At 41.0% G+C, this 11847-nt stretch overlaps 1 long non-coding RNA gene across 1 annotated transcript; it reads left to right on the plus strand.

Annotated features, from left to right (window-relative positions):
• Positions 1-9253: 9253 nt before the first annotated feature.
• On the plus strand, positions 9254-11177 carry LOC135318887 (uncharacterized). Its single transcript, XR_010377289.1, has 2 exons — positions 9254-10115; positions 10644-11177. It is a non-coding gene; the product is annotated as an uncharacterized LOC135318887 (long non-coding RNA).
• The last annotated feature ends 670 nt before the right edge of the window (positions 11178-11847 follow it).

Raw genomic sequence — 11847 nt, forward strand, 5'->3', positions numbered from 1 at the left:
TCCCACGCCGTGATTCCTGCCAATATCCGCCCCAGCCCTGCACGGTTGTCCTGCCGAAGCAAGCATGCACTTTGCTCAGAAACGCACTGAATTTCCTTGCACCTCTGTTTGTTGGCTTTTTTTTGAAAGCACATCTTGCCCTTTGCTTAAATGCCATCCCTGCAAGTCGCCTCACACACTCATCCTTCTGGACCTCGTCCATACATAGCTGCTGAATGGATGAACAGAATGTAGAATCTCCATTTAGTGAAACATTATTCAGACGTAAGAGTGAATAAAAAAGAAAAAGAGGAAAATGAAAAAGGCCACCTCTTCTGGGAAGTCCACTCTGACTGCTCAAAACGCCCTTTTATCTTTGAAACACAATCACTTATGCTCCACTCTACTCTTTTTGATAGTACTTACAACCCTCTAATAAACTTTAACGTTTTCAAAAAAAAAAAGAGATGCTGATACCACTTCAACATGGACGAGCCTTGACAAGAGCATGTTAAGTGAAAGGAAGCAGACACACACGGCCACATATTGTTGACTTCAGTGATCTGAAATGCCCAGAATAGGCACATGCAGAGGCGGAGAGCAGGTGATGGTTGCAAAGGGCTAGGTGGAGGGGGGTTAGGGAGTGACTGCTAGTGACAGGGGGATTCTTTTGGGGTGATGAAGTGTTCTGGAAATAGATGGTGATGAGGGCTGCACAACCGTGAGTGTGCAGAAGACTGCTGAGCTCTGTCTCTGGGAGTGCCTGTGGTTGGGGGCGGCTTTATTTTCTTCTCACCCTGCCCTCTGAAGAGACATCTTGTGCAGTGGCCTTTCTACTAGTGTGATTGGTGAGAATCAGAGACTTTGCAGAGTCTTGTTTTTTAACCCCCCCTGCTGAGTGTAGGCAAAATAAATTTAAGCCTGAGAAAGTGCTCCATCTGCAGTAATTTATTTCAGTTTTGCATGGAGTAAAAATCTTGAGAGCTTTTTAATTGTTGAGGACAGTCTGTGGGAGGAAATAGCCCGTGAAGCCTTGGGGAGACCTGGAAAAACCACGCTTCCCTCCCTGACACGGGTGGAGTATTCACCCCAGTTCAGGCAGTGAAGGGCCCAGACCCGTGAGCGGAGTTGACAATCGTGAATATTTACGTGTATCCGCTGCTTCATCTTGGATATTAATTTCAAGCTGAGTCAGTTTGTGGCGGCAGCCTCATCCTACATCAGGAATTTATAGTATCTGCTCTTAGAGGTGAAGACCTGACAGAGTTTATTATTTAACAGTCTCCCTTGAATTGATATCTCAGATTCCTTTGTCAAAAGCAAAACAGCAGAAATACAGACGTCCTTTAATGCCAATATGACCTGGAAAGGGTTTAGTCTCTGTGCCTCAGTGGCCTTATCTGCGGTTGGGGATGATAACAGTGTTTCCTTCAGAGGGGCTGGTGAGGAGAGAGTGAGGAGCACAAAGGGAGGACTTACAGGAGATGCTCATGAATGACTGAATTTAGTGCTCTCAGCCTGGTGAGGCCTCAGGGGCAGAGATGTCAGAACAGAGCATTCTTATCCAGAGCAAGATCCGTGTTGGCAGCTGTTGTGATCAGTATCACAACTGTGGGTTATCAGGTAGTTTTAAGACTTGGTAATATGAATTCATGAATAATGTTAGAAGACTAGACATCTCAGATTCAGTTTACATAGTTCTCAAGATTTCCTCTGAGAAATGGATGGTTTTTTCCCCATCTTAAATCTGAGATGAGTCTCTAAAAAATTTCTGTATTCCTCCATCTTTTTGCTTTAATTCTCCATTTCTTAAAAAAAAAAGTTTTTAAATTGAGTTAGTGGGGACTGAACTGAGGGCCTCATGCATGCTAAGCACATACTCTCCCAAATGAGGTATAATCTCCCCCCTGATTTTTTTTAAAATTTACTTTCTTAGTATTCAGAGGTTAGAGGCCTCTAATTCTTTTTCTGGAGACTTGTCCATGAACCTGTAAATCTATTATTAATGGACAAAACTTGGTTTATTAAAAAAATGAATAGAATATTCTGCAATCCATCCAAAAGGAAATGTTCATTGGCTTAAAATGTTTCTCCTTTAAGGTGATTTCTCCTTTTTGGTCTAGCTCAATTTATTAACAGACATCCTCATCATCATAATGACCAAACTCGCTCTGAGTGGACACCTCATTAAGGCTAAAATACTTTCCTCATGTTTTACTTCATAGCAGGTGTTTGACGGTAGGTATCAGTGTCTCCTTTTTTGCAGCTGAGGGATTGAGAGATGGAGCAGCTTGTCCCAAATCACACGCAGCTGGCGGTGGCTAGCTCGGTGCTGGAACCCAGGCTGCACAGGATGCATTCTTAATTGCTCCTCTAATCAGCCTCCCGTTGAGTGGTTACCCGAACTCCTGTGAGTCCATAAATGGCCGATTTTAGTGATCTCACCCTGATGAGGCCTTCAAAGGGGAGACACCAGTGAGAATGTGAGACAGAGTGGCATAAATTAAAATTGTACATTTTCACAGATGTTTAATTCTCAGGTAGTGGCATAAAAAGTTAATTATTATGTATTTTAGTGCTCTGTAATCACTAAAAACAAAACATTAAAAATAATTATAGTGCAAATGAGAAGGGGGCTTTGAAAGTCCAACCACTGCTGATGATGTTATTTGTTTTTCTCTAGTGGCCCTTATTGACAGAAATACTTACAAAGACTGAATTGGTTTTATGTAGTCTTAATATGGAAGAAAAGATTGTCAGTGAATATTTTAAGAAAATCTTTATTCTTTTCTTTCCTGATGATGTATATATAAGTTGTTTTCATGGCTTAAGTACATTTCCTCATTTGTGAAATTTGAGTAATATCGTTTAACTTGTCTGACTGTGAGAGTTAGTAGCCTTGTATACAAAGAACTCAAGAGGTGCTTAGTAAAAATGTGCTGTCACAATGACAGATATTTTAGAAGGATCAACTCTGAATACTAAAGAGGGTGGCTTATTACTGATGCATATTTAATATGTATATATATGATATATATGAATATGGCTTAAAGTAACAAGGATTCATTTATTTTTTAGTGCACTATGAAGTTTTAATGAAATCTGTATCATTCTAGTGAGACAGGGACTAGTTAAATTGCCTTAAGCAGACGACCTTGAAGATTATTTACACAGAATGTGTATTGTTAGAACTCAGATGTCATGTTGCCGTGTAACCATCCACTCAGACATTTAAATTCGTTGGTTTCTGACATCCACATTGATCATTTTCAGGGAATAAGCTTCTCTCTTTTGTGATTAAAGAAAATTTTGATCTTTTTTCCTGAACTCTTAACAGGTTTAAAATATCAAAACATTGATTTGACATGTAACTTTTTTAATAGAGACAATAAAGCTCATGCTGTTTTATTATGTAAATAAATGTTTTTGTATTTCAACAAACGTATGATTTCCTGGATTTTGAGAAGTATGTTGCAAGATACTTAGATAACCTACTTTCGGAAAAATACAGACGCGGCTTTTATGAATATAGGCCTAGTACAGATCTGTTCGTTTTTGCTACAGTGCAAGACATGAGGCCTAGGAGAGATTTGCTGCCGATTGCAAGGAGGGCAGATCCCATGTCTCAGTCTCCCCTCCTGTAAAATGAAGTGGCTGGACTGGAATCTTTCCTCTTCTAAGATGAGTTTCCATGAGCCTGTGTCTTTTGTTTATATTCAGGAGTATTAGCAATATCAGATTAAATACTGTGTTACCCTCGCTTTCTCCGAAGCAAAGTGCAGTATGTGCTACAGAAGATTTTAGTTATCTGATTCTCGTTTCTGATCCTACAGGCAATTTTGTGTTGCATGCTTCCTGGCAACCTGGAAGGTCTTTTTAGCCATAGGTGGCGCTTGTTGCACCTTCTTACCGTCTTAATTTTCCTGTTTGTTAAAGAAGGCTTAAACAACGTTATTTTGTTTTGATTCCTTTGCTTGATGCTTCAGAATAGCACAATGTCCATTATGTCTGTCTACCTGGAAAAATTGTTCTGCTTATATTTTAGTTTTATTCTGTCATCTCGCTGTGAACATCTCAGACTTGCTGTGTAAACAATGGCAAAATCGGACTTTTCTTCCCGTGTTAGAAACCAGTGAGCCGGGAATTTATAAAACAGCTAGTAGCGGCCTCTGGAGCACCTTAAAGCTGAAAAGTGTGCTGGGTTCCCTGAGTATTGACCACGCTGCTGTGTGTTAATTGGTGGTAGGAGATTTGGTACACATAGGAAGTGGTGTAGTTTTTTGACTTGGGTTTGCGTGTACGCGCTTCCACTGAGCCATGTGAGCCTGAGTCAGTTCATTCTGAGTTTTTCCCTCGTCTGTGAGATTGGGACGTTGGTATCTGCTTTGTAGAATTGTGAGAATTAGAAATTATGTAAAGTGTTTACCACAGTGGGTATGTCAAGAGGGCTCATAATCTTTACCTGCTGTTTGGTGTGAAGCCATCATTTTATAGTCGTTGGCAATTACTAAGAAACAGGAAAACAAGGAAAGCTGGTTTTATGATGAAAGATATTTGAGGAGGTTCCATAGTTCCTATACCCATAATTAAGTATCAGCAGAGTCAGAACTGTTACACAGTCACCCTGAACCAACGTTAAGCCACAGAATTTTTTGTTACTTCATATATGTTGGGGCCTATGGGGATCCAATACTTATATGCATGTTGTCTCCAGCAGCCAACTGAGAGATGACACAAAAGAGTAGGCAGGCGATAAATGTCTTCTTTGTTACTGATGAAGCCACGTTCTCCATGAACTTCAGGGCTGTGGGAAAATGTGTGTCATGATACTGTGTCCCAGAATTAGAGACTCACCCTGTCCCAGGTAGCTCTGGGCCACAGCGAGCCTTCCCTTGAGAGGACCTGCCCCTTCATGCACAGGGCTGTCCTGACATGGAGCTGAGCATCCCAGGTGCTTCCAAATGGTGACCAACACTGGAGGGAAAGGTAGGGTTTCACATTCCCTGCTTGTCTCCCCGGACTCACACCTAACCCTGTTAGTGTGACGAGGGCTAGCTGTGATCCAGCGGCCAGGGGTATGAAGGGAGAAGCACACTCCATGGCCCAGAGGAGTTGGGAGGAGGCATCCCCTCCCTAGTTTAAACATGTGGTGGGTTGGAATGGGAGGGTGCTCCCCAAGAGTTTATAAAAGGAGAAATAAGGATTTTCTTTGGGACTTATACTAGCCAGGAAACACATAATATTATTAGAAGGGAGACTTGTAAATCACTTTTATATTAAGTTGACATTTGTTGAACACCAAAAATGTGCTACATTCTTTTCTGAGAGTTTTACAGAAATGAATCCTTCAATCTTCTCAACAAGTGAGTAAGGAAGGTTTGATTGTTATCCCAGTTTTACAGTGTGGAAATTTCGGCACGGAGAGGGTAAGTAAGTTGGCCAAGGTCACAGAGCTAGTAAGTGGCAGAGTTGGTATTTAAACCCAGGCTGTCTGGTTTTGAGGTTCCCAGAGTTGGGCTTTGGGTGTTTAGAGGTATCTGCATCCCTGAATATTTGTACCACTTTACATCAGTTAGCCCAGAAAGGACAGGGAAAGGAGAGTTACACAGGTGCTCACTGTCATGTCTCGGCCACTGTCCATGAAGTGTGCACTGTGATTAGTGTTAATTATTTTCTAGGCAGTAGATCTGTTCGTATAACAGAAATTTAGTCCATTGAGTTAATCTACAAACCCTTCCTGCTCTGCTTCTGTCCATGGTTGCCATGAGACTGCCTGCCCGTGATTGGGCTGTGGAGGAGAAAATGTACTCATGGTTGAACTCTGATATTTCAGTCTGGTTTATAGTTTCACTTCTTCTGTTACATTAATAAGTTTCTGGTTTTCTTGCATCAGTGTGTCATGAGATTGGTTAATGTGAAACCAGTCCATGGGAGCCCAGGGATGCTTACGGTATAATTTCTGAGCACACTGTCGCACTTCTACCCGTGCAGACCTGGCTGGAGGATGTCCGCCTTCCTCACTGATTTCTCCAAAGAGCAGGGTCCTCTCCCACCCCCGATGTGAGGCTGGGAGCTCTATGAGTTGGCCAGTCGGTGGCCAAGTCCACCAATCAGAAAATGATGAAGTACCCGGAATGGGTTTAATAAAAGAAAAGGGCTTCCAGGTAGTCCGATGGGCTGTTCGAGTCCATTTGTTGAGAAGCTGTCCACTGTCTGTGGTTGAGCTGCTGCTTTGCTGTTGAAAATTCTGGATTAGATGAAGGGATTTTAAAAAGGAGAAAGGAGTGATTTCAGGTGGTACGTCCACACCGGTGAGAAGTGATGGATGACCGCCTGTGTGAGGCATAGACAGAGTCTTACAATCTTCATAAAACAGCTTTAAAAGCTCTGCCATCTGAGTGCACTTCATATGGGGTCCAGATCATCACTGGTCACGCTGAGAGGGCAAATAATTTATGATGGCGGAAAGGACACGGAGGCATCAAAAAGTATCAGTCATGTTCCCTGTTTAAAGGATGTGGCACAATGTAATATAATTGAGCTTGTTTTTCACTGAACAATTTTTAGTGTTTTCTTGGACTCCCCAGTGCCCCAAGGCTCCATGCAGCTGGGTGTCCCCTCAGAGCAGCTCTGTCAGCGCTTGCCCTGGTCTGACGTGGTGTCGCGGGGAGCAGGACGGTCAGCGTCCACGGCTCCTCCGAGATCCGTCTCCTCATCCGCAGTGCCAGGTTGCTCATCCGTGTTTACTTAGTAGGTTAGCTGAGAATCACACGTGATGGTTGTCAGGTGTGATTTGTGATTGTCTCTGTGATTGGCATATAGTCAGTGTTTGATAGAAAGCCTTGTTTTTTTAGTATAATTGTAGCAGCTAGATTGCAGTGATTTTTAGTCTGTATTTTTTTATAACTTTATTCTTATTTTTAAATATGCACTTATTTTTATTTATTTTTTTGGAGGTACTGGGGACTGAAGCCAGGACATTGTGCATGCTAAGTAGGTGCTCTACAACTGAGTAATACACACCCTCCTTGTCTGCACTTGAAAATAAATATTGCAATACACAAAATAGATCTTAAACACCATCATGGGACCTAGTCTGTGTATAAACAATTGAACACGTATGCTATTTCAATAAGAATAAATGTTGTTGAGACATACATTTCTGAATCTGTTAATGTGCTTAAAAACGATCATAGGTAGTGATAAACACGAGTCTTTGATCCAGTACTTCTTAGGGTCTATTTTGCCATCAATGGAAATTACATTCTTCAGAGAAGGCTAATTGGGTCTCTTTGATATTTGGATGGTTTAGCAGATGATCAAGGCTTTCAAAAGCTGACAGAATTGTATTTTAAACTAACTACAAAGTTATCTTCTAGAAGTTGGAATTCCTAAGCTTGTGAAGTGTCTAGTAATCCAGGGGGTATGTGTCTGTGTCTGTGTGAACGTTTGTGTGTGTGATTTCAGGAAGGTAGAAATAAGTTCCATATAGACTTCTGATACCTTTCTCCTCAAGTTCAAGGTGTAGGCATATATTTACACAAATAAATTGATATTCTTTTGTCATTTGGCATATTGGGAATAAGAGGTTGTCATACTTGTTTCAGAAGGGTTAGGGAGCATGAGCTTAGAAAACGGGAGGAGAAAGTGGCCGGGAGGCACTTCACACTCTGTGCAGGATTTGAGGAACAGTAGCTTTTCTTTTTTATTCTAAAGCAAACTGGCGCTGAATTGTAACATACTATTACTCAGAATTGCTTTTCTGATCAGATACAAGTGCCTCAGATTTTTGAAGGCAACATGAATGGTGAAATGTGTTTTAGCAGTTATCTTTAAAAGTTGTTTTATTTTTCAAGTAAAAGGCTATAGCCTGTTCTTTCTTCCAGCAGTACAAGACATGCTTATTAATCTATGTACATGATCTGTGTGCTTAGTTTCTTTGGTTTTTTTTTTTTTTTTTTGAAATGCTTGTTTCATTGTGGTTTGAATGAATGTTTAAAATTTCTGGATTTTGATATTTAGAACATGCTGATTTATGAAAACCGTTAAAAACCTGATTGTTCTTTGGTCCTTGTTTGTTGGGGCACCCTATTGATTTCTGTTGTCTTTTAAAGAGGGAAATGCTTCCTCTAGCCTGCAGATAATTAAGTGAATGGTTTGCAGTGTGCCTTTAAAATTCTTTGAATGCATTGAGCATGTTTGTCCAGTGAATTTTGAATTGACTCATTGTAATGACTTTGCTTTTGTTCTGTGGCTTTTGCTCCTCTCCACAAGAATTTGAATTCTCTGTGGCATTTTGTATATGTGTTCTTAACAGGGGAAGAAATTTTGCATTTTTTACAGAGCTGGGTTTTCCTATCCCCTCTGAATGCCATTATAATTGATACAATAAAAATCTGTTATTGCAGTGCATAATTATTTCATAAACTATTTTTTGGCATAATCAGAAACAATGACAAAGAATGATAAAAAAAATACAAAAACCTTCCTTCCTTTGAAGAATAGAAATGAGGTGGTCAGGCTCACGCATGCTTTGTGCCTGACACACTTACTATCATTTCATTGTGTATCATGATTCGGAGATGGAGTTGCTTCAGGTTTGTAGATTTTTGTTTTAACATTTGTGTTGAATTCTTTCTCCAGGCTGATGTTTCCTGTTGTGTTTGTGGAAAGAGTAGAAGGGAAACAAATACTTTGTTTTGTTTTCAGGAGTCCTGAGTTGATGAGAAAAGTGTTGAGGGTGGGCTGAGGAAAAGAGTGACACTCCCTCTCCTCCCGGCTGAAATTGATAAACAAATAAATCAATTAAGTGTATCGATATTTGACCAATAGAAGTTAGCGAGCCCAAAATGGATAGATATGCCCAATGGAAATTACTGAGTTCACCTGTAGAATTATGTGCTTTACCAAGTAGAAGCAGCTTAGAGCAATCAGAAAAGTAAGTAATATGATGAGATATAAAAGGGATATCATATCTTTTATTTCTGAAACTTTTCTACGGTAAGTTGTGTAGAGCTAAAATTAAGTTTCAAGCACCAGGATTTAAGAGTGTGGGTGGTTCTGTAGGATCGTTATTCACGGATGTGCCTAGACCAAGCTAGAGTGGCTGAAGATGGCAGGAAAAGACCCAGAGGCAGGATTTGTCATCCTAGGGTGTCCTCCATAATGGTTCCATGTGAAAGCCCATGATTGGTTTAACAAACTGTAGCACACCCCAGACGGCTGTGAACTTTGATAAGAAAAAAATATGCTTAGAAACTGCTTTGCAAGCAAGTGCCTGTGCATCCTCACACCAGTCTCCTTGCCTTAAAAAGCAGAGACAATGCTTTGCTTGCATACTTGAGGTTTTAGATAGCACTCTGCTGGTTGCAAAGCAAGGACCGTGGCCCTCAGCAATAAACGCTGGGCTTGTGTGCTGTTAGATAGTCTATTATCCCCAAAACAAGGACCTGGCTGGTCTGGTGGTCTGCTTTGTAATTCACATATCTAAAAATGTATCTTGTTCCCCTCACCCCATGACTTCCCTAAAGATACACTAATCTTTTGTACTCAATGTGGATTTTACAATCTCTGCCTCATCCCGTCTTTCCCGAAGTTCCTCCTTACTATCTCACAACTGTTGATGAATTTTTCCTTTGATTATACACAATAAATATGGGAGCATTTGAGAGGCTCGTGGAGTTGGCTCCCTACTCCCTCTCGATTTCTTGACTTTTTACACAGAGTCTTGAATAATCATTCCGTGCTGGTAAGACTTCTGCCAGCCAGATGCCACAGTTCCAGGTGAGAAGTATGCAGGCTTTATCTTTCCTACCCGAGGGAGAGAGAGGAGAGAATTGAGATATGCTCCCCCGTGGTCCCTTCCTGCCCCAGGGCCACTGCAGTTCACCTGAAGCCTTCTGACCTCTGCTCAGAGGGCCTCTGTCCCAGGACTGACTGCAGCCTTTTCTTCCATTGTCAACATTTCCTTTCAGAAGTAGGTCTCTTCTCTGCAATTGAACCCTGGCAGATGTGATGGTGGTCAGCGTACTGGTGGGCAGTCATTTGGGGACTCCCAGGAGCCATGCTGATTCTCCTGAGTCTCTCAATCGGGGTTACAGAACAGTCGAGAACCGAAGGAAGCCCATTCACGTGAGGTCAACAGAGCATTACATCACTTTCATTTTATTTTTGAATTTTCAGTAGAGAAATTATTTGTAGCAAACTGTTCCAGATTTTCGGCCTCCTGCTTTCCTCATCACCACTTCCTTGCTGGCTCTGGTGCTTGTTTTACAGACCAGGTTTCTTCTCTGGTCATTTCTAGCAGCTTGGCTTGCCAAATCCTTGATCTGCATTTGAAGCAGAATGCTTCTTTGTGATGTGAAACTAATTTTCCTATTTCTGAATATTTCGTGTACACTCAGCAACGGTTTCAAGTGAAATGCTCTTGTCCAATTTCGGTTAACTCACATTTGCTGATCTCCTGCTTTCATGCTGAGGGCAGTTTCTTCTTCCTTTAATAAAATTTTGCAATTTGCATTTACTATGGGAAGGTACTGGCCCGAGGTGCTTTTTTTCTTAACAGTTTTAATACAATTCACCCATTAAAATGTACAGCGGTTTTTACTCTATGCCCAGAATTGTGCATCCCATTCAATCTTAGAACATTTTCATCCCCCCAACAGGAAGCCCCGTATGCATAAGCAGATATTTCCATCTTCCCCATCCTCCCCCAGCCCTAATGAGCCACTCTTCTCTCTCTGTGGATTTGCCTGTACTGGACATTTCATTTAAATCGAGTCACTTCATGTAAGTGGAACCGTCTATTGTGACTGACTTCTTTCACATTGAGTAACGTTTTCAATGTTTGTCCACGTTGTGGCCTGGGTCAGTACTCTATGCTTTGCTATTGCTGAATAATATTCCACTGTATGGCTGGGCCCCACTGTTTACCCATTCATCAGGTGATAGGCATTTGGGTTGTTTCTGCTTTTTGGCTGTGATGAGTAGTGTCGCCGCGAACATTCCTTTAGGAGTTTTTATGTGGACATTTGTTTTCAGTTCTCTTACGTGTGTGCCCAGACAGCAGAATTGCTGGGTCATTCAGAAACCAAATGTTCAACTCCCTGAGGACCTGCCAGGCTGTTTACCAAAGTGGCCACGCTGTGTTACGTCCTCACCAGCAACTGCTGCCTGCTCCGCTTCATCTGTGTCCTCATTAGTGCTTGTTATTTTTTTTTATTATACCTATTGTTGTGGGTGTGAAGCGGTTTCTTCTAGTGGTTTTGACTTGATTTCCCTTAGAGCTAATGATATTGAACATCGTTTCATTGTGCTTATTGGCCATTTGTATATTTTCCTTGAAAAATACCTTTTCAGATCCTTTATTCACCTTTTAATTGAGTTGCCTTTTTATTGTTGAGTTGTAGGGTTTTTTTTTTTTTTCATTTGGAGATACAAATTCCTAATCAGATAAATGATTTGAAAAAATTTTCTCCTGTGTATTGGTTTTTCAGTCTCTGGATGGTGTCCTTTGAAGCAAAGTTTTAAATTTTGATGAACTCCAATTTATCTCTGTTTTCTTTGTTCCTTGTGCTTTTGGGGTATTATATAAAATCTGAGGTATTTTATTTAAAATTTTATATATAAAATAACTTAATTCGTAGGACCGTTCTAGGAGATGGGTGCGGTTGTTGTCCCCAGTCTATGGATAGGAGACTGAGATGCAGAAAATTTCACTGACATATCGGTGTCAGAGCTACCCAGTGCTGTGGGATTTCAGACCCTCATGTTTGTCCCCAACATCTGTGCTTTTCACCAACATGCTCCACTCCTTCCTGGAATCGTTAATGAAAAACTGTTTCCGTTTTTGATTTCTTGTTAGTTTGT

The sequence above is a fragment of the Camelus dromedarius genome, chromosome 22 (assembly GCF_036321535.1).
Source record: "Camelus dromedarius isolate mCamDro1 chromosome 22, mCamDro1.pat, whole genome shotgun sequence".
Taxonomy (NCBI): domain Eukaryota; kingdom Metazoa; phylum Chordata; class Mammalia; order Artiodactyla; family Camelidae; genus Camelus; species Camelus dromedarius.